Here is a 20,185-nt window from a genome sequence, read left to right on the forward strand (position 1 = left end):
CATTTAACGAATGAAAGATAGGAGGTTATCAATAAATACCCAGCTTCCTATATCCTTTAAATTTTGTAGTGTTCTACACAGTATCTCAGGGATTTCTCAGCAGAATTGAGTCCTTCTTGTCCAAAGAAGCAACCAATTTATAAACATACCTTTTGCTTTGATCTATTCCCTGCTTTTCTTTCTCAATCTCTGACTCTGAATCCTGGGATTCATCTCTCAAATAAACGACTTGTACTCAAATCCTTTTCTCAAGGTCTGCTCTTGCAGAAATTCAAACCAAGAGTGTTGTGAAAGGCTAATACCTTTGAGAACCAGAGATAGGACAAAACAAAAGTTTTTCCTTTGCTGTTTTTTGGATTTTTGCTTTCTGTACAGACCATACCTGTCCTCCATGTCATTTACTGAAAACCCATTCTCTCCCCTTTGGCCAGTAGTACCACTTCTGTCTACTTATAATTATGTATTTTTCTGGGATGACTATTCTATTCCATTGATGTATTTATCTATCCCTGCACCAGTATTAAACATTCATATCTGTTAGAGCCAATCCTCTCATCTCTCCTTCCTTATTCAGGAAAGTAAGAGAATATTCATGTTTACATATACATATTATAATAAGTTTGTGAGGTTATACCATTAGCCAGACTCATCAGCAAAAAAGGGAAAAAGCTCAAATCAACAGAATGAGAAATGAAAAAGGAGAAGTAACAACTGACACTGCAGAAATACAAAGGATCATGAGAGATTACTACAAGAAACTACATGCAATAAAATGGAAAACCTGGAAGAAATGGACAAATTCTTAGAAAAGCACAACCTTCCGAGTCTGAACCAGGAAGAAACAGAAAATATAAACAGATCAATTACAAGCACTGAAATTGAAACTGTGATTAAAAATCTTCCAACAAACAAAAGCCCAGGACCAGATGGTTTCACAGGTGAATTCTATCAAACATTTAGTGAAGAGCTAACACCCATCCTTCTCAAACTCTTCCATAATATAGCACAGGGAGGAACACTCCCAAACTCATTCTACAAGGCCACCTTCACCCAAATACCAAAACCAAAGATGTCACAAAGAAAGAAAACTACAGACTAATATCACTGATGAACATAGATGCAAAATTGCTCAACAACATACTAGCAAACAATCCAACAGCACATTAAAAGGATCATACAACATGATCAAGTGGAGTTTATCCCAGGAATGAAAGGATTCTTCAATATACGCAAGTCAATCAACGTGATAAACCATATTAACAAATTGAAGGAGAAAAACCATATGATCATCTCAATAGATGCAGAAAAAGCTTTCAACAAAATTCAACACCCACTTATGATAAAAACTCTCCAGAAAGTAGGCATAGAGGGAACTTACCTCAACATAATACAGGCCATATATGACAAACCCACAGCCAACATCGTTCTCAATGGTGAAAAATTGAAACCATTTCCTCTAAGATCAGGACCAGGACAAGGTTGCTCACTCTCACCACTATTATTCAAGATAGTTTTGGAAGTTTTAGTCACAGCATTCAGAGAAGAAAAAGAAATAAAAGGAATACACATTGGAAAAGTAGAAGTAAAACTTACTGTTTGCAGATGACATGATATTATACATAGAGAAACCTAAAGATGCTACCAGAAAACTACTAGAGCCAATCAATGAATTTGGAAAAGTAGCAGGATACAAAATTAATGCATGGAAATCTCTTGCATTCCTATACACTAATGATGAAAAATCTGGAAGAGAAAGGAAGGAAACACTCCCATTTACCATTGCAACAAAAAGAATAAAATACCTAGGAATAACCCTACCTAAGGAGACAAAAGACCTGAATGAAGAAAACTATAAGAGGCTGATGAAAGAAATTAAAGATGATACCAACAGATGGAGAGATATACCATGTTCTTGGATTGGAAGAATCAATACTGTGAAAATGACTATACTACCCAAAGCAATCTACAGATTCAGTGCAATCCCTATTTAGCTACCAATGACATTTTTCATAGAACTAGAACAAAACATTTCACAATTTGTATGGAAACACAGAAGACCCCGAATAGCAAAAGCAATCTTGAGAAAGAAAAATGGAGCTGGAGGAATCAGGCTCCCTGACTTCAGACTATACTACAAAGCTACAGTAAACAAGACAGTCTGGTACTGGCACAAAAACAGAAATGTAGATCAATGGAACAGGATAGAAATCCCAGAGATAAACCCACACACATATGGTCTCCTTTTCTTTGATAAAGGAGGCAAGAATATACAATGGAGAAAAGACAGCCTCTTCAATAAGTGGTGCTGGGAAAACTGGACAGCTACATGTAAAAGAATGAAATTAGAACATTCCCTAACACCATACACAAAAATAAATTCAAAATGGATTAAAGACCTAAATGTAAGGCCAGACACTATAAAACTCTTAGAGGAACACATAAGCGGAACACTCTATGACATACACTCTATGACCTAAATCACAGCAAGATCCTTTTTGACCTACCTCCTAGAGAAATGGAAATAAAAACCAAAATAAACAACTGGGACCTAATGAAACTTAAAAGCTTTTGCACAGCAAAGGAAACCATAAACAAGACCATTACATAACCCTCAGAATGGGAGAAAATATTTGCAAATGAAGTAACTGACAAAGGATTAATCTCCAAAATGTACAAGCAGCTCATACAGCTCAATATCAAAAAAAAAAAACCCAATCCAAAAATGGGCAGAAGACCTAAATAGACATTTCTCCAAAGAAGACTGCCAAAGATTGCCAACAAACACATGAAAGGATGCTCAACATCACTATTTATTAGAGAAATGCAAATCAAAACTACAATGAGGTATCACCTCACACCAGTCAGAATGGCCATCATCAAAAAATCTACAAACAATAAATGCTTGAGAGGGTGTGGAGAAAAGGGAGCCCTGTTGCACTGTTGGTGGGAATGTAAATTGATACAGCCACTATGGAGAACAGTATGGAGATTCCTTAAAAAACTCCAAAAGAACTACCATACGACCCATCAATCCCACTACTGCGCATGTACCCTGAGAAAGCCATAATTCAAAAAGAGTCATGTACCACAATGTTCATTGCAGCTCTATTTACAATAACCAGGACATGGAAGCAACCTAAGTGTCCATCGATAGACGAATGGATAAAGAAGACGTGGCACATATATACTATGGAATATTACTCAGCCATAAAAAGAAACGAAATTGAGTTATTCGTAGTGAGGTGGATGGACCTAGAGTCTGTCATACAGAGTGAAGTAAGTCAGAAAGAGAAAAACAAACACTGTATGCTAACACATATATGTGGAATCTAAAAAAAATTACAATGGTTCTGAAGAACATAGGGGCAGGACAGGAATAAAGATGTGGATGTAGAGAAGGGACTTGAGGACATCGGGAGGTGGAAGGGTAAGCTGGGCCAAAGTTAGAGTGGCATTGACATATACACACTACCAAATATCAATTAGATAGTGGGAAGCAGCCCCATAGCAGAGGGAGATCAGCTCGGTGGTTTGTGACCACCTAGAGGGGTGGGATAGGGAGAGTGGGGGGGGAGATGCAAGAGGGAGGGGATATGGGGATATATGTGTACATATGGCTGAATCACTTTGTTATACAACAGAAACTAGCACAACAATATAAAGCAATTATACTCCAATAAAGATGTTTAAAAAATAAAATAAAATAAAGTCTCTTTTGTCTGATATAAATATAGCAACTTCTGCTGTCTTTTGATTACCATTTACATAAAATATCTTTTTCTATCCCTTCACTCCTCAGCTTAAATATGTCCTGATATCTAAAGTCTTTTGTAGAAAGCATATAGTTGAATCTTCTTTTTTAATGCATTCACCCACTTTATATCTTTTGAGTGGTGAGTTAAATACATTTAGATGTAAAGTCATTATTGATAGTTAAAGATTTACTATTGCCATTTTGTTAATTGGTTTTTGTCTGTTTTGTAGTTCTTTTGTTCCTTTCATCCCCACTGGCTGTATTCCTGTATAAATTGATGATTTTTTGTAGTAACATACTTTGATTCTTTTGTCTTTGTATTCATGTATCTACTATGTATTTTTTTGTGGTTAGTATGAGAATTGCTTAAAATTTCTCATAGTTATAACACTTTATTTTAACCTGATAACAATTTAACTTCAATTACAGGCAAAAACTCTACACTTTTATTCCCTTCACTCCACACACACTTTATATTATTGTCAATTTTTACTTCTTTTTATGCTGTGTACCTAGTGACAAATTTTGTGGTTATAGTTCTTCTTAATACTTTTTAATCTTTTATACTAGGGTTAAATATGCTTTATTTCCATCATTACAGTATTGCATTATTCTGTTTTTCTGTATTTTTTTTTTACAGATTTGATGAAAGTTCATAATAAGGCAATTGACAAGCAAATTTAGTTACTTCTGAGATATACATTTTAAAGTAATAACTAGAATTAAGACTTATAACATTATACCAGAACATATAAGATTTTTAGAAATTTCATGTAATGTCTGAAACATGTATATTAACATATTTCCATACAAATAACCCAAAGAAAGTTTAGTATTAGTTGTTTTTGTTTGTTTGCTTGTTTATACTGCAGATTCTTATTAGTCATCAGTTTTATACACATCAGTGTATACATGCCAATCCCAATTGCCCAATTCAGCACATGACCACCCCCACCCAACCGCGGTTTTCACCCCTTGGTGTCCATTCATTTGTTCTTTACATCTGTGTCTCAACTTCCGCCCTGCAAACTGGTTCATCTGTATCATTTTTCTAGGTTTCACATACATACATTAGTATATGATATTTGTTTTTCCCTTTCTGACTTATTTCATTCTGTATGACAGTCTTTAGATCCATCCACGTCTCAACAAATGACTCAGTGTCATTCCTTTTTATGGCTGAGTAATATTCCATTGTATATATGTACTACAACTTCTTTATCCACTCATCTGTCGATGGGCATGTAGGTTGCTTCCATGACCTGGCAATTGTAAATAGTGCTGCAATGAACATTGGGGCGCACGTGTCTTTTTGAACTATGGTTTTCTCTGGGTATATGCCCAGTAGTGGGATTGCTAGATCATATGGTAATTCTATTTTTAGTTTTTTAAGGAACCTCCATACTGTTCTCCATAGTGGCTGTATCAATTTACATTCCCACCAACAGTGCAAGAGGGTTCCCTTTTCCCCACACCCTCTCCAGCATTTGTTGTTTGTAGATTTTCTGATGATGCCCATTCTAACTGGTGTGAGGTGAGACCTCATTGTAGTTTTGATTTGCATTTCTCTAATAATTAGTGATGTTGAGCAGCTTTTCATGTGCTTCTTGGCCATTTGTATGTCTTCTTTGGAGAAATGTCTATTTAGGTCTTCTGCCCATTTTTGGATTGGGTTGTTTGTTTCTTTAATATTGAGCTGCATGAGTTGTTTATATTTTATTTAATTTTATTATTATTATTTTTTTACCATGGACTTTTATTTAGTATCCATTTAATATGTGATGGCGTCTAATTCAGTGATACATGACAAACAAAATCATGATAATACTTCTTTAGTTCATTTGAAGCATTATATCTTTGCAAGCACCTAAATCATCTATGACAGAACAATAATAAATACAGTATATGAAATAGGAATTATATATATAATATGTTCTTTAAATTGTCAAATTTTGCTGACTAGTAAAGTTTTAGTAATATTTTAAAATTAAAATTGCTTTAAAAGTAATTTATGTACGTGGTTAACATATTTTTAGACCTTACAAGGAGGTATAAAATTGAAAGGCAAGGCCTTTTTAACCCCAATTCTGTTTCCTAGGATTATTGCCATTAAGATTTTGCTTCAGTTTCTTCTGGTGAGTGACATTATGAGTTTTAATAATTTTATATCAGTGTTTCTTGATTTATCAACTTTTAATAACTTTTAATATTGAGATGATGTATACTTACAGAGAAATTGCAAAAAAAAAAGAGCAGACTTCCCATATACCTTTCACTCAGCTTTCACTTATATTATCATCTTAAATAACCAGAGAACAATTATCAAAACTAAGAAATGACATCTGTGCAATATCATAAACTAAACTAGAGAGTTTGCTCAGATTTCACTGGATTTTTAACTAATATCATTTTCTGCACCACAATCTCATGCAGGATTTATTAACTTTTAACAGAATCAATAGATCCTTCTCAAAGAAACGTGAGATTAGTGCATTTTCCATTTTCTTTCCCCTTGGCATCCCTATAATTTTTCCTCACATATTTTTGTCCTTTTAGTGGTGTGATTATAACTCCCTTGTGTTTTTTTTAACAGTTTCATTGGAGTATAATTGCTTTACAATGGTGTGTTAGTTCCTGCTTTATAACAAAGTGAATCAGTTATACATATACATATGTTCCCATATCTTTTCCCTCTTGCGTCTCCCTCCCTCCCACTCTCCCTAGCCCACCCCTCTAGGTGGTCACAAACCACCGAGCTGATCTCCTTTTGCTATGTAGCTGCTTCCCACTAGCTATCTATTTTACGTTTGGTAGTGTATATATGTCCATGCCACTCTCTCACTTTGTCACAGCTTACCCTTCTCCCTCCCCAATTGTTTTGGGTTTGTTTTTGTAGGTCCTACTCTTCTCTTGTGTTTCCCACTTAGAGAAGTTCCTTTAGCATTTGTTGTAGAGCTGGTTTGGTGGTGCTGAATTCTCATAGCTTTTGCTTGTCTGTATCTTTAATTTTTGCCAATTTGATTACTATGTGTTTTGGCATGTTTCTCCTTGGGTTTATCCTGTATGGAACTCTTTGCACTTCCTGGGCTTGGGTGGCTATTTCTTATCCCATGTTAGGGAAGTGTTCGACTATAATCTCTTCAAATATTTTCTCTGGTCCTTTTTCTCTCCCTTCTCCTTCTGGGACCCCTATAATGTGAATGTTGTTGTGTTTAATGTTGTCCCAGAGGTCTCTTAGGCTGTCTTCATTTCTTTTCATTCTTTTTTCTTTAGTCTGTTCCACAGCAGTGAATTCCACCATTCTGTCTTCCAGGTCACTTATCCATTCTTCTTCCTCAGTTATTCTGCTCCTTATTCCTTCTAGTGTAGTTTTCATTTCAGTTATTGTATTGTTCATCTCTGTTTATTTATCCTTCAATTCTTCTAGGTCTTTGTTAAACATTTCTTGCATCTTCTCGATCTTTGCCTCCATTCTTTTTCCGAGGTCCTGGATCATCTTCACTATCATTATTCTGAATTCTTTTGCTGGAAGGTTGCCTATCTCCACTTCATTTAGTTGTTTTTCTGGGGTTTTATCTTGTTCCTTCATCTGGTATATAGCCCTCTGCCTTTTCATCTTGTCTATCTTTCTGTGAATGTGGTTTTTGTTCCACAGTCTGCAGGATTTTAATTCTTCTTACTTCTGCTGTCTGCCCTCTGTTGGATGAGGATATCTAAGAGGCTTGATGGGAGGGACTCGTTTTTCTGTATTTTTATATTTACTGGTGAGAACTATATTTTTGTATGTTCTTGTGTTGAGTAGCATCCTTTTGCTTCAACTTGAAAAATCCCCTTTAACACTTTTGTAAGGCAGACCTAGTGATTATAAATTCCTTCAGTTTTTGTCTGTCTGGGACAGTTGTTTATCTCTCCTTCATTTCTGAAGGACAGCTTTTACAGGTATAGTATTATTGGTTGGCAGGTGTTTCTTTTTCTTTCAACATTTTGAATATATCATCCCAGTCTTTCTTGGCCTATAAGGTTTCTTCTGAGAAATCTGCTTAATAATCTTATGGGGGTTCCCTTTTATGTGACAAGTTATGTTTCTCTCGCTGTTTTAAAATTCCCTCTTTGCCATTGACTTTTGACAATTTAATGCATCTTGATGAAGACTTCTTTAGGTTCTACCTGGTTGGATTCTTTAGGCTTCACAAATCTATATGTCCATTTCCCTCCATATATTTGGGAATCTTTCAGCCATTATTCCTTTAAATAATATTTGTGTCCTCTCTCTTTCTTCTTCTTGCTCCCAAATGTGTATACTGTTTCATTTAATGGTATCTCATAAATTCTGTAGGCTTTCTTCACTCTTTTTAAATACGTTTTTTCTTATTGTTGCTCTGACAGTTTGATTTAGAATGACCTGTCTTCAACTTTGCTGATTATTTCTTCTGCTTTATTCAGTCTATTGTTAAAGCTCTCTTTTTTTTTTTTGTTTGATTGATTGATTTTAGTCTAGTCATTGTATTCTTCAGTTCCAGAATGAACTTCTCATTTGGTTCCTGAACTGTTTGTTGTTGTTGTTTTTAGTTGTCTGCTTGTATTCTCTTGTAACTCACTAAACTTTTAGAAATAATTATTTTAAATTCTTTGTTAGACATTTCACAGATTTCTGTAGGGTCTCTTTCTGGAGATTTATTTTGTTCCTTTAGTGGAATCATGTTTCCTGATTCTTCATGATCCTTGTAGCCTTGTGTTGTTATCTGCACATTTGAATAAGCAGTCACTACTTCCAGTCTCTATAGAGTGGCTTTAGCAGGGAAAGGCCTTCACCAGTCACCCTGGCCAGAAATTCTGTGCAGGATTGTTGGTAGAGTCCACAGGTGGGCCAACTGGAAGGGTCTACAGGGGGCCCAATGCCAGGGTCTGTGGGTGTGAAGACCAAGTTATAAGGTCTGTACTTGGACAGTTATGATGCCAAGGTCTGTAGGCAGGTGGCCCATGGGCAGGTATATCTGTTGTCAGGGAGCCACAGGCCAGTTGTTGAGACCCATATGCTAGTTGAGAGCCCTCACTCATTTTTGTTTGTTTTTTAGGTGCCCTCAGGCACTCTAGCTATTCCAATTCCCTCAACGTTCTGGGTGAGGCACAACAGAAGTAGGCCTCTCAAGTAGCAACCCAAAAGGCTGAGGAAATCAAATGTTCATTTCACTTTCTCTTTCCCCTGTGGGAGATCTTGTGGGCTAAGGGGAGCTCTCTTGGTGCTGTGCTGTTCTACTTTGGGGGAGGAGTGACATTGGTAAAGTGAAACTGTCCTTCTTAAACTTTTTGATGCATCTTTTCTCATTTCTGTGCTCCACTCAAGTGCCATAACCATCTCCTAGATTCCAGAGTGCTCATGAAAATATTTTCATCTGTGTATGTTTGTTAAATTGGTGTCTTTTGTGGGACAAGGGTTAAAACTCCAATCCCACAATCTTGATGATATCACTCTTAAAGATATATAAATCATTCAGAGTATCTTCTTTGATCTCAGTGGGATAAAACTAAAAATCTATAGCCAGAAAGAAAACTGGAAAATTTAAAAATACTTGGAAATTAAGTAACACACTCCTAAATAACCAATGGGTTAAAGATTTCACAAGTGAAATCAGAAAATACCTTGAGACAATTTTTCTTTTAAATTGCAACATACTAAAGCCTAAGGGATCCTACAAAGGCAGTATTCAGAAGGAACTTCATCACTGTAAACACCTATGTTAAAAAAGAGAGGAGAAAATATCTAAATCAATTACCTAAACTTATACCTTAAGTAACTATAATAAAGTAAAGCAAACTAAATTCAAAGCTAGCTGAAAGAGGCAATAATAAAGATTAGAATTCAGATAAACAAAATAGAGAATAGAAAAACAATAGAGAAGATCAATAAAACCAAAAGTTGTTTCTTTGAAAAGATAACAAAATTGACAAACATTTAACTAGACATCTGCTTCCAAAATGTACTGCTCCATTTGGAGGCTGGATTGGCTGCCAGTTTTATTTAGAAAGTCTTCATAACTTTCTCTCCAAGTGATTTGCTTGATTTTTTTTTCCCTGAAAATGCCCATTTAGGTAACAGATGGACACAATTTGATGTATGGCCCATTAGCATCAGTTTGTAGATTTGGAGCAGGCTTGCTTCATGGACAGGGAGAGAGACAGAAGAAACCAGCGTTGCAAATGACTTCTTTATTCCCTAGCTACAAAGGATAGAAAAACAAGGTAAAATTATGGCCTTATGAGTTTTCTAGAAACAAACTGTAAGTATCCTAATGGCAGCTTCTCCAAAAGCAAGTTCTCTGATCTCCTATGGAGAGGGAACAGAGGGCTGGTGTCCCTGCCACCCTTTCTTATTCCCTAGCAGCCTGCAAGTAACTACATGTGCACCTTATGGCAAGGAGAGACCGTCTAGAAGTATACACGTGTTACACCTTCTGTGAGGGCTTCTCAGTGCAGTAATACCTCAGGAGCACTGCAGTTATTTTTTTGGTAAAGGGTGTTGGATAGCTTAATGAAAGAATCTGGGAGGAGTGAGACTGTTTTTAACTTTCTTAACATAGTCTGCTACAAATTTCTGAATTGCTTTAGGACTATTTTAGTATAACTTACTACATTTTTGGAGGGGTCATGCCTTTGGCCCAACACGATTATTTGATCTTGGCTGATACGTGAGAGAAGCAGCTTCTGCAGAATAAAATTATTATATAACACAATACGAGAGAAATAAATGAGAAAATGGAACAAATTTGTGGATGGCCTCCCAATTAGGATCCTCTCTGGGGCTATTCAGAAAACAAAGGAAATAGGCCATTTCACCTGCTGAGAATATTTCCAGCAAGATCCCATTGTCTCCCTGTTCCAAAGCCAAAATTGCCAGTTTTCAGCCAGAGACCATTATAGAGGAATATATTATTGACTTCTATGCCTCTGTAAATGATAGTCTTTGCATTTAAATAGTCTACTTCCTGAACCATCTGACAAATGATGTGGATTAGCTGGCACATATGAAAGTTGGGATCTTTTATATACAGATGTTTGCTGAGACTGCCGCCCTCACATCACTGTAACAAACTGATCAGACTGTCTCAAGAGCAAAATTTTCATGGTTGGGTTTACTCAGAACAGCTGGAACACCTCTGGCTTTGGGTCTCAGCATTCAGGATCTTTACTGCAATATGTCTGTGCCACTTTCCCTTGTATGAAGTGCCATACAACTTAATCCAGTGTGAGTGGAGAGCATGACTTCATTGGTTCTGTTTTCCAGTCATAGTTTGAATCTCTGACCATATGGACAAATTTATTTTTCTTTTGGTGATTGATTCTGTTCTTGTTCCCTGTGCTTGCACAGGGGTCTTGACTGAGACCAACGTATTAGGCTCATTCTTAGAGCTAATAGACATGGTCGAAGATGAAGACAGTTGATTCACTGTGTCTTTACATTGCAATCTCTTTAATCCCACTATTCACAGTCAAGCAGGTGTTAACCAAATAAACCTAAGGAGTGAAGGTCAAACTCTGCCTCTGGGAAGCCTCTGGGAAAAGATTTGAGTGTTGAACATGAAGGCATGGGCTCTAGACTATCCAAAGGGTACCTGAAAAATAAACACTCATCTGATACATTGTCAAAGAAAGTCGTGCCAATAAGCCTATATTAACAATTATAGAATTTGTGTAATAAGAGCTATTACTCAAGTTTGTACACACAATATATATAGACCAGTATAGAAACACAGGGTATAGACTGGAGAACACCTTATACTCTTCCTAAAGATCTCATTTGCTTACTAGTTTAGGGTCAAGTGAAGGAGGTGGTATGCTCTGAGAAAGAGTGTTCACAATATTTGTAACCATAGCTTGACATAGAAACCAAAATATCAAGAAGTATCTGACAAAGGTGACAAAAGGCAACCTACAGGAGCATTTTCTGAAAAAAGCTCTGCATTGTGAGGGAAGCATGATCCAAGAAATCTACTTGAAGTTTCTCAAAGAGGCATCATCAATGTTTCAGTATAAAAGAATTTTATATACCTGTGTTTGCGGAAAAAGTTGGAAACTACATAGCACTCTGGTTGTAAGCCCTTTGCTTTGAGAGCTTACAGAAGATAATTCTGCAAGCCAATGCCATTCAGCACAGTGACCTCCATTCTCTGATTATTTGTCAAGGAAACCCAGTTAGTGCTACCTACCATTATGTGCAGTAAAATTGTTTCTTTTTTAACTTTCTTACCATTTTTACCTTTTGTGTCAGGAATAACGGTGCTAAAACTTTCCTTTGAGTATTCTTAACATAATTTTAAGATAAAGGAATGATAATTCCAGGTTCTATTACCCTTCTCCATATTTTCTACAAGCCTGCTTCAATATTTTATCCCAGGTAGATGGCTAACATTTTTTTAATACCTTTATTGGAGTATAATTGCTTTACAATGGTGTGTTAGTTTCTGCTTTATAACAAAGTAAATCAGTTATACATATACATATGTTCCCATATCTCTTCCCTCTTGTGTCTCCCTCCCTCCCTCCCATCCTCACTATCCCACCCCTCTAGGTGGTCACAAACCACCTAGCTGATCTCCCTGTGCTATGCGGCTGCTTCCCACTAGCTATCTATTTTACATTTGGTAGTGTATATATGTCCATGCCACTCTCACTTTGTCACAGCTCACCCCTCCCCCTCCCCATATCCTCAAGTCCATTCTCTAGTAGGTCTGTGTCTTTATTCCTGCCTTACGCCTAGGTTCTTCATGACTTTTTTTTTTCTTAGAATCCATATATATGTGTTAGCATATGGTATTTGTTTTTCTCTTTCTGACTTACTTCGCTCTGTATGACAGACTCTAGATCCATCCACCTCACTACAGATAACTCAATTTCTTTTTTTTTATGGCTGAGTAATATTCCATTACATATATGTGCCACACCTTCTTTATTCATCCATCTGTTAATGGACACTTAGGTTGCTTCCATGTCCTGGCTATTGTGAATAGAGCTGCAATGAACGTTTTGGTACATGACTCTTTTTGAATAATGGGTTTCTCAGGGTACATGCCCAGTAGTGGGATTGCTGGGTCGTATGGTAATTCTATTTTTAGTTTTTTTAAGGAACCTCCATACTGTTCTCCATAGTGGCTGTATCAATTTACATTCCCACCAACAGTGCAAGAGGGTTCCCTTTTCTCCACACCCTCTCCAGCATTTACTGTTTCTAGATTTTTTGATGATGGCCATTCTGACCAGTGTGAGATGATATCTCATTGTAGGAAAGCAAAGTGTTACAGCATGCAGATAGGAACTCTGCCTTTTCATTCTCCATGCTTCTTTTATTGCTATCAGGGTACCAGGAAGTTAGGGGGTATCTGTTCCATGCGTTCTGGTGGTGAATGATATAACTTTGTGGCCTGCCACATAAATGGCAGAAGACTGAAATGAGGGGAGGGAATGAAGGTTGATCAGGTCTATTTCTGGGACTGTAATCAGCAATATTCCCTTCAGGTACAGCAGATATTACTGGGTCCACTATAGAGACAGGAGCTAGGTCCTTCACCTGGAGGTTTTCCCTCAGAATAAGTGCCATGGACTAAGGCCTTGTACTTGTCATTAGGCTTCTGTGGAACACCTTATTCTCTTTGTAAAGAGTTCCTTTGCCACTTGTTTGGGGCCATGTGACACAGGTAGTGTGCTCTAAGTAGGAGGATAAGAGGACATTAAGGAATGTAAATTCTCTCACAGGGAGGAAGATGACCCGTTCTCCTAGAAGCAGTAGGTCTATCCTTCAAAACCATTCAATGTAGAGTTTCTCCCTTCTGTCTAGGGAGATATCCAGTAGAAAAGTGTATCAGAATCTGGGGGCATTTTGCAGCCTTTTTAGTAATAAAACAATCAGGAGCTCTTGTTCCAGCTCACATGGCTGTCACGAGGTTGAAGGGAAATATATTACCCTAGAAGGTCATGAGAACTAGGATTGGATGGTAGGGATGGTATCAAAGAAGGCATTGGCCACACTGGAATAATCACAAATTTCAGAGCCTCGGTGTGTCTTGGGAGGACACAAAATAGAGGGAGGAGGTCTTGGAACATGGCTGAAAAAAGGCTTGAATGCTGAACATTCATTCCCGTGCTTTAAAACCACCAATAGCATCTTTTTAGACAGTAGTTTTAAAAAGAGTACCTGATAATAGTAACCTGACTTCCACCACTTACCTTTCTGCCTTTAATTTACACCCTGCTTCTAGGTATGCCATTATTTTCCTGTTCTCATCAGTAGGGCTGTCCTTTAACCATCCCACCAAGCTTATTCTACTTCTCCTCTCTTTCTTTCTCTTGCCCATACCCTTAGTAAAGGAGGAGAGTCTCTAGGGTGAGGTCTTCAAAAAGAGACTAAGTCACTCATGAGAAGATTGCCTCCTCCAGGACTATAATAGAAGTCACAGTGGAACGTTGCTGGAAATTGCTGATCCCTAGCCCAGTCAGTTGTCCCAGTCAATAGATGGTAATGTATCACTTTCTGGTGTAGTGGCTTAGTGGGTGCTGAATTATTGAGTAGAGCCTTCAAGGAGAAGAATTAGAATCGGAAAGTTTGTTCTAACTTGACATGGCTTTCCAAATTAGTGCCACTCAAATCCAGTAAAAAATAAAAGTTATGAGAGTTCAAGGACTTGTCCTGATAAGGTTTGGGCCATACAGCACTCTGGGACTGGGTCAAAGCCTTTCCTGTTCTGTAATGCTATTACCACATTCTAAAATTTGTCTGTAACAAACAGCAAGGACTCCCATCATATACCCAGTGTGGCTCAGGTAATAGAAAAAAACTGTCTGTCTCTTGTTTTGGGAATATTCAACTGCATCCTAATTTACTTTGGGCTTAATCCATCACTAACTTATTGAGATCTTAGACTTGAGTTTGTTTTTGTGGAGTCTAAACTAAATATCTGGACAAAGATCAGTACATTCAGTAGTTCAAGATCAATAGCCTGATCTTTATTGCCTAAGATCCTGTCACTTTCCTCTATACGTCCTGGCTATGTTATCTTCATACACAACAATCTCTCCATCATGAAGGTGCTTTTAGAGGCTATTTGTTAGACAGTGGGTCTTGTTGATATCCTGCTGACTTCAAAGTATGGCACTCTTGGGAGTTCCCTGGCAGTCCAGTGGCTAGGACTCCATGCTTCCACTGCAGGGGGCACGGGTTCTATCCCTGGTTGGGGAACTAAGATTCCACAAGCCACGTGGCATGGCCAACAAAAAAGAAAAGGAAGAAAAAGCAACTCCAAAGTATGGCTCTCTATATTGAAGTGTCCCAAACTATAGATTATCCTTCCCTTCAGGTTTTTAAATAAGAATAGTTCTACCAAGGCTTCTAGTCTTCATAGACACGTCATATTATGAACATGTGGACTTAAAAAACACGTGGTCAGTGCTAGTGGCCCCTGCCAGCGCTATCATTAGACAGTGCTTTTGAATGAAAGGTTTAGCTAGAACGTTTGTCCTTGATTCTTTGACTTGTCTGGCTCAGTCCTCAGAGAGGTTAGAAGACTTAAAAGAAGACAGCGGCCCAGTTGATTTGACACCATGAGACCCCCTTACAGACAGCAGTAATCCATTAATACTGGCATGATCATTGGCTAACCTTTGGAAGCAGTGGAATATGGTGGTTAAGAATAAGATAGTCAGAGTTGAAATTCTAGGTCCATGTTTTTCAGCAGGTTATATAGCTTAAGTTAACCTTTGTTCCTCAATTTTCTCTTCTGCCAAACTAGTAGTACCTAGTTTCTATGCTTCTTAAGATTAATGAGATAATTAATATGATGTCTTTTGCCTAGAATAAAATAGTCATCATATTGGCTAGGTTCTATTAGTATTGAGTCCAGCAAGTGTTAAATTTTACAAACCAACAGATTAATATTGGTTAATCTGTTAACCAGTTGGTTAATATTTTTTGATTTGATACTACCAAGTCTTGGATATCCAGATGAGATCCAACATCAATAGCTTAAGAGAAGAAGTACACATCCAATCAAATGTGAGCTGTGGAGAGTGAGGGAATATGCGTAGCTCTTACTAACATTACCTTTTGAAGTACTTGCTGGTGGCAGATATGCAGGAAAGTCAAACAGTGTTCAAATTTCTCTGTAACATGAGATCAGGTGAAAATATGTCCTCTTGGGCAGCGGGGTTGAGACCCAGCCTTTCCCTTCTTTCTGAGGAGCCCTTTTGCTGGAACTGAAGGTAGAAGAAAATTCTCCATTCAGCTGAGGCATTCCCCTACTTTAGACAAACTTCAAGCAGCTGATTAAAAACCCCATAAGTCACGCTGAAATGTATACAGAAGGCTACATGTTTCTGTGTTGCTAAGATTTTAGAATTCACTAACAGATGACTTTGATGGGATGAAGTAGAGTCATTAACTTGGCTATAGAAATCTAGCTTCCCCAGGATAAGGTGCCATTATATATGGAAAGGATTGATAATGATAAAACTGGCTTTTTTTCAAAGAGCTAAAGTTGACCTATTGAACAACAGGAAAAAAGCCTAGTAGTTTTTCATTCCATGTAAAATTTGATACACTTGGTATGTTCTTCCATATATGTTATATAACAAACCAATGAACCCAACATCCAAGCCAAATTTCAAATTTTTCATATTTCTGTTTTTCATTCCTACCCATGCCTCTACTTCCATCCTCACATTGTACCTGATAACCATTCTCTGAATTATTTGTTTTAAATAACTATCACCTGTAAGCCTTAATACATCTAGCTTTGCTTGTTTCTGTACTTGCTAAAATTGTCATGGTGTAGTTTTCTAGGACTTTTTTTCACTTGACGTTGTTAAGAATAATTTGTGTACTTTTGCTTGCATCTATCATTCATTCATTTTTACTGCCTTATAACATTCCTCAAATGTTTTTTCTTCTGTATTTGGGAAGTACTTTATTTAGTTTCCTTGTAGAAATGGTAATTCTGAGAAGGGAAAAGACTGACAGTATTTAGTTCTAAAGGCAAAGCAAATCCTGCCAAACAATTTTGCCCTTCTGTTTGACATTTTCACACCAAAAAACAAAACAAAACAAAACTCATTTCTGCTAAGGCTGAGGATATTTTTCTCTGCTTAGGCACCATAATCTGGAGTTATTTAATATGAACTGTTGGAATACGTCTTGGAAGCTATATTCTCTAATTTTATGTGGCTCCAACTAGTCTTGGCAGCACATGAAGACCTAATGTGATCTGTACCACAGTTAATTACAAAATGGGTTGGGAACCTACCAAGTCAGAGTCTGATAGAAGAGTGTGAATAGACTTGAAGAAGGAAACAGCTAGGAGGAGGCCATAAAATTCTGAATGGTTGAGTTTGTCCTGAGTACAGTCTCAAAGCTCTGTGCTAACTCAAAGTAAGCCCAATAGAAAATCTCTTATGTTAATAGCCAAGCCAGGTAACCTAAGTAGTGCTTCCATATATGGTCTTGGTGCTTCTCCTTGGCTTGCTGAAGCTCATCTTTGAGCTCTTTCCATGTCACATCTTGGCCACTGATCAGTAGCTATTACGGTAGCAGAGGAAATAATATATTAAGAAAACTAAGTCTGTTAACAGTGGAAGAGACTTTTTTAGTCGGAGAGGGAGGAGTTGTATGCTAATTGGGCTGCAAAAGTGTTTCTTTATGTAAAAATTTAACTCACACTGGCACTAAATGCATAAATTACCTTTGGTTATCTTGCAATAAGAGGTTTTTCCTTATATGTCTGATCGGCAGGTATCATAAAATAGTGAACAGATAAACAAGTTAATTTAAAGATGAATTTTGACGTTATATGACACCATATTTTGGATTACCTAGATCTCTAAGGTTTAGAGAAGTTTATATTAAACTCATCCAAATTAGGTATATGCAACTTGAATACTGGTTCAGCATTTGAGCCATTGTCTATGTCACCTGTATAGACTGGATTAACCAACAGAAAATTAGGATTCATACAAATCAACACACAAATTCTCCTCTTCTTGCCCCTGCAATACAGTATCTTATTCTTTTGGGGGTAATATTCAGGTTGAACTTATTTCAGGGGATTCAGTTCTAACAGGTACTTCTCACATGCCAGCCCAAGGTGGATGTGCCTAAGGTACCCCAGACCACTGGAACTATAAGGTTAAATCTAATGGTGACTAAAGACATCTCTTTGCCACATACTACTCTACACATTCTTTTAATTGTTTGCTTTTTTTATTTTTATTTATTTATTTATTTATTTTCTTTTTATTTTTTGCGGTACGCGGGCCTCTCACTGTTGTGGCCTCTCCCGTTGCGGAACACAGGCTCCGGATGCGCAGGCTCAGCGGCCATGGCTCACGGGCACAGCCGCTCCGCGGCATGCGGGATACTCCCGGACCGGGGCACGAACCCGTGTCCCCTGCATCGGCAGGCGGACTCTCAACCACTGCGCCACCAGGGAAGCCCCTGTTTGCTTTTTTTAAACATCTTTATTGGAGTATAATTGCTTTACATTGTTATGTTAGTTGCTGCTGTAAAACAAAGCGAATCAGATATACGTACACATACATCCCCATATCTCCTCCCTCTTGCGACTCCTTCCCACCCTCCCTATCCCACCCGTCTAGCTGGTCACAGAGCGCTGAGCTGATCTCCCTGTGCTATGTGGCTGCTTCCCACTAGCTATCTATTTTACATTTAGTAGTGTTTATAAGTCCATGCCACTCTCTCACTTCGCCCCAGCGTACCCTTCCCCCTCCCCCTGTTCTCAAGTCCATTCTCTACATCTGCGTCTTTATTCCTGTCCTGCCCCTAGGTTCTTCAGAACCTTTTTTTTTTAGATTCCATATATATGTGTTAGCATACTGTCTTTGTTTTTCTCTTTCTGATTTACTTCACTCTGTATGACAGACTCTAAGTGCATCCTCCTAACTATGAATAACTCAGTTTTGTTTCTTTTTATAGCTGAGAAATATTCCATGGTATATATGTGCCACATCTTCTTGATGCATTCATTTATTGATGGACACTTAGGTTGCTTCCATGTCCTGGCTAATGTAAATACAGCTGCAATGAACATTGTGGTACATGACTCTTTTCGAATTATGGTTTTCTCAGGGTATATGCCCAGTAGTGGGATTGCTAGCTCGTATGGTAGTTCTATTTTTAGATTTTTAAGGAACCTCTATACTGTTCTCCATAGTGGCTGTATCAATTTACATTCCCACCAACAGTGCAAGAGGGTTCCCTTTTCTCCACACCCTCTCTAGCACTTTATTGTTTGTAGCTATTTTGATGATGGCCATTCTGACTGCTGTGAGGTAATAACTCATAGTACTTTGACTTGCATTTCTCTAATAATTAGTGATGTTGAGCATCCTTTCATGTGTTTGTTGGCAATCTTTGGTAATCTACTTTGGAGTAATGTCTATTAAAGTATTCTGCCCATTTTTGGATTGGGTTTTTTTTTTTAACATCTTTATTGGAATATAATTGCTTTACAATGGTGTGTTAGTTTCTGCTTTATAACAAAGTGAATCAGTTATACATATACGTACGTTCCCATATCTCTTCCCTCTTGCATCTCCCTCCCTCCTACCCTCCCTATCCCACCCCTCTAGGTGGTCACAAACCACTGAGCTGATCTCCCTCTGCTATCAGGCTGCTTCCCACTAGATATCTATTTTACATTTGGTAGTGTATATATGTCCATGCCACTCTCTCACTTTGTCACAGCTTACCATTCCCCCTCCGCATATCCTCACGTCCATTCTCTAGTAGGTCGGTGTCTTTATTCTCATCATACCTCTAGGTTCTTAATGACTTTTTTTTTCTTAGATTCCATATACATGTGTTAGCATACGGTATTTGTTTTTCTCTCTGACTTACTTCACTCTGTATGACAGGCTCTAGATCCATCCACCTCACTACAAATAACTCAATTTCGTTTCTTTTTATGGCTGAGTAATATTCCATTGTATATATGTGCCACATCTTCTTTATCCATTCATCTGTTGATGGACACTTAGGTTGCTTCCATGTCCTGGCTATTGTAAATAGAGCTGCAATATCTAATTCTATTGATTTGAGTCTTCTCCCCTTTTTTCTTGATGGGTCTGGCTAATGGTTTATCAATTTTCTTCATCTTTTCAAAGAACCAGCTTTTAGTTTTACTGATCTTTGCTATCATTTCCATCATTTCCTTTTGATTTATTTCTGATCTGATCTTTATGCTTTCTTTCCTTCTGCTAACTTTGGGGTTTTTCTGTTCTTCTTTCTCTAACTGCTTTAGGTGCAAGGTTAGGTTGTTTATTTGAGATGTTTCCTGTTTCCTAAGGTAGGATTGTATTGCTATAAACTTCCCTCTTAGAACTGCTTTTGCTGCATCCCATAGGTTTTGGGTCGTCGTGTCTCCATTGCCATTT

This window comes from Neophocaena asiaeorientalis, unplaced genomic scaffold (assembly GCF_003031525.2).
Source record: "Neophocaena asiaeorientalis asiaeorientalis breed wild unplaced genomic scaffold, Neophocaena_asiaeorientalis_V1.1 scaffold122, whole genome shotgun sequence".
In the NCBI taxonomy this organism is placed as follows: Eukaryota; Metazoa; Chordata; class Mammalia; order Artiodactyla; family Phocoenidae; genus Neophocaena; species Neophocaena asiaeorientalis.